The following is a 3,016-nucleotide window of genomic DNA, read 5'->3' as shown; positions in this document are numbered from 1 at the left end:
TTGACCTACTATAGCATGAGGTCATAGAGGTCCTGTAGATAATGGGGCCTTGGGTGGGGAAAGGGCAGTCACTTTACTAGCCTCACTATGCCCATAGCCTGATACCATACCCTCAAGTCACTTATCCATTCTCCTCCTTAGGGGAGAAGAATGCAGGTGTGTCTGGGTGCATTTGTATATGTCTGTGTGTGCATGTGTGAGTGCAGGTGTGTGTGTATTTCTTGGCCTGAGTTATTTAAGGAAGCAGAATCAGATTTCCCCCTTCAGTAGCCTCCTGAAGCAGTTTGCTGTACTATCTTATCAGCTGCAGATGACTTCCTTGTGAGGTTAGATAGGGGTCCTGAAGGACATGGGAGAAATATAAATCAGGACTTAAACTGAGAACTAAGCAGTAGTTCTTAACCTTGGTCATACTTTGGAATTATCTGGTAGCTTTAAACACTACAAATACATGGATCCTACCCCCAGGGATTCTGATTTAATTGGTCTGGAGTGTGCCTAGGCATTAGGATTTCTAAAAGCCTCTCAGGCAATTCTTAGGTGCAGCTTAGGTTGAAGCCTATTATTAATGAGTAGGTTACAGTTGCAGTGAAAACCAGGTGTGTGTGTAGGAGGGTGCATATGAGTGGTGACAATGTGGTGGATAAGAATCTAATTGGGATAATGTTGCCTTAGTAACTGAAGAGGACTTTCAGGAAGCCAGAATTATCCAGGTAAATTTGAGGAAATTTTTCTCCATGCCCCATTCCCTGTCCTAAACTAATCTGTGTCTAGTTGGCATTCTCCTACTGCAGTCCTAATCTCTGTGTGATTTCCCCTTGTGTCTGTCCCAGAGATCTCAACCCGGTGTTTGCTGGATAAGAAGAGTGGCTTTTTGGAGAAGAACCACTCTGGAGAGCCTTTCTAGTAGCTACTCTCCCACTCTACCATTTATCTGTCCACAAAGTCTTCTTTTGAGTCCCTCTAGAGAGTCTTCTGCATCTTCAGGAAGACCACTTCTGTATGGGGAGCATTCTTTCCTATTCTGGCCTAACATGTAGGGCTGTCCCATGAATTTGGCTATCCTCTGATCTGGCTGAAGTGGTCTCTCTAGACAGGGCTAAGGGTGTGGGTGCTAGGTGTTTAAGATTTAACAGTGGACAGGGGACTATGCTCTAGGAGAGGAATTGATATTAAATATTTGTTGAGTTGTTTAAGTCATGTATGTTAGAGACTGTGCCAAACACTTTGAATTCATTACCCTGGTTAATCCTTTTAGTAATGCCATGAAGTAGGTACTATTATTTCCTCATTTTACAAGTGAATTGATGGGCTCAGAGAGGTTAAGTAGATTAATACAAGGGATGCAGTGAGTTAATGGAGGATCTGGGATTCAAATCCAAGTTGGCCTGATTCCAGCTTTTAAATTTAAATTTGAATGGTAGTTCCTTTTCGTGGAAGGAGAAATTGCTGTGTCCTTTCTGCTCTCCTGAGTGTATGGTGGGAGGGTGCCTGCTCAGTGGACATGCAAAGTCGTGTACTGAAAAGGAAGTGGGCAGGATGAGAGAAATGCTGCAGTAGACCAAATGAGAAACCCCAAACTTCTTATCAGGGCAGGCAAAACCAAATTTCTACTCTAGTGCCCTCTTAGCTCTGCACTAGGAGTGGTCTTTGGTGTAGTATAGTTGGTACCTCTGTTCCCTTCAGAAAGGAATCCTGAGTGAGGTAGCAGTTGGGGAGAGACATTATACCAGGACAAGGGACACAAACAGTGCAAGGAGGCAGAGATGCAAAGGTACAGACATGAGAGTTACTGATAAACATAGGCAGGGGATGGTGTACATCCATATCCTGAGGGGGTTCTAGAATGAAAAGGGAATGAATAGGGTAGGGACAGGGATGATGGGCTGTTGGTGAAATATGAAGAGGATTTTTTCAGATTTTCATAGAGGAGGCTAAAAGGGTAAAATTGGGTATAGATAAACTCCTCAGCCAGAAGCCCATGTCTTCATCTCTTTTGCTGATGATCATAATTCTTTAAGCTCACTGCATTCCACACTGCCCTACCCTGACATTAACTGAGTCTATTTTTCCCTTTGGCTCATAGAGTCTGAGATTGAAAGTTGCTGAAGGAAAACAAATGAGTGAGTTCTGGATGGAGTTGAGCCTAAGGGCTGAGCTGTTTGGGCCATACCTGGTCATGGGGTTGTCTCTAGTGTGGCACATACTGGGGTTTCCCTGGACACAGATCATCTGCATCATATCTGAGTGGTGACGACTGCAGAGCACGAGAGGAACAAACAGGCAGGGGCTGGTTATTTAGGAAACATGAGGTTCTCTGTAAGAACCTCCAGGGCAGTATAGAATAGTGTTGATAGCCAAGCCTTTGGAGGAATAAAGAGCCCTAACCAGTCTCTTCACTACTCTCAGGCTACAGGGATAACTATACAAGTCCCTATTTGAAACCTTTAGGGGTAGATATATTTTGGACTTGAGATTTTCAGGTTTTAGAAAGGGAATATAGTGCCTTTATCATATATAAAGGAGTACTCCAGTGAGGTTTAGGGCAGTGCCCTATAATCAAACACATCAATATTTCTGCAGCTAAAGGTATGAATATTCACACCAAGTGAGATAAATAAAATACTATAGATACCATCATGATGTTTCAGGTTGGGTTTTGAACCAAAGTCATGAAAAAGCTATTGTTTCTTCAGATATTTTTTTTTTATTTTGGAATTGTGGATGAGGGACCATGGGATTACTCTCAGGTTGTTGTGAGGAGTAAGGGAGTGCTGGTAGTTTTCTAAACACATCACACGGTAGGTGTGTGATCTCAATCCAAAACAAAATACTAATGTCCAAGTGGGTGGATTTTTGGCCTGAAGAAAGAAGGTTCTTGCAATGAATAATGCACGACTTTGAAATCAGCTGCCTTGGGGAGCTGTGCACAACCAGGGAACGAAGGTGCCTTAGACAGGAGGTCTCCTGTGGTGGGAAGGTGATAGAATTCATTGCTTATGAACATTGACTGCAT

This window comes from Canis lupus, chromosome 21 (assembly GCF_011100685.1).
Source record: "Canis lupus familiaris isolate Mischka breed German Shepherd chromosome 21, alternate assembly UU_Cfam_GSD_1.0, whole genome shotgun sequence".
Taxonomy (NCBI): Eukaryota; Metazoa; Chordata; class Mammalia; order Carnivora; family Canidae; genus Canis; species Canis lupus.
Note: the sequence above shows the minus strand (reverse complement) of the source record.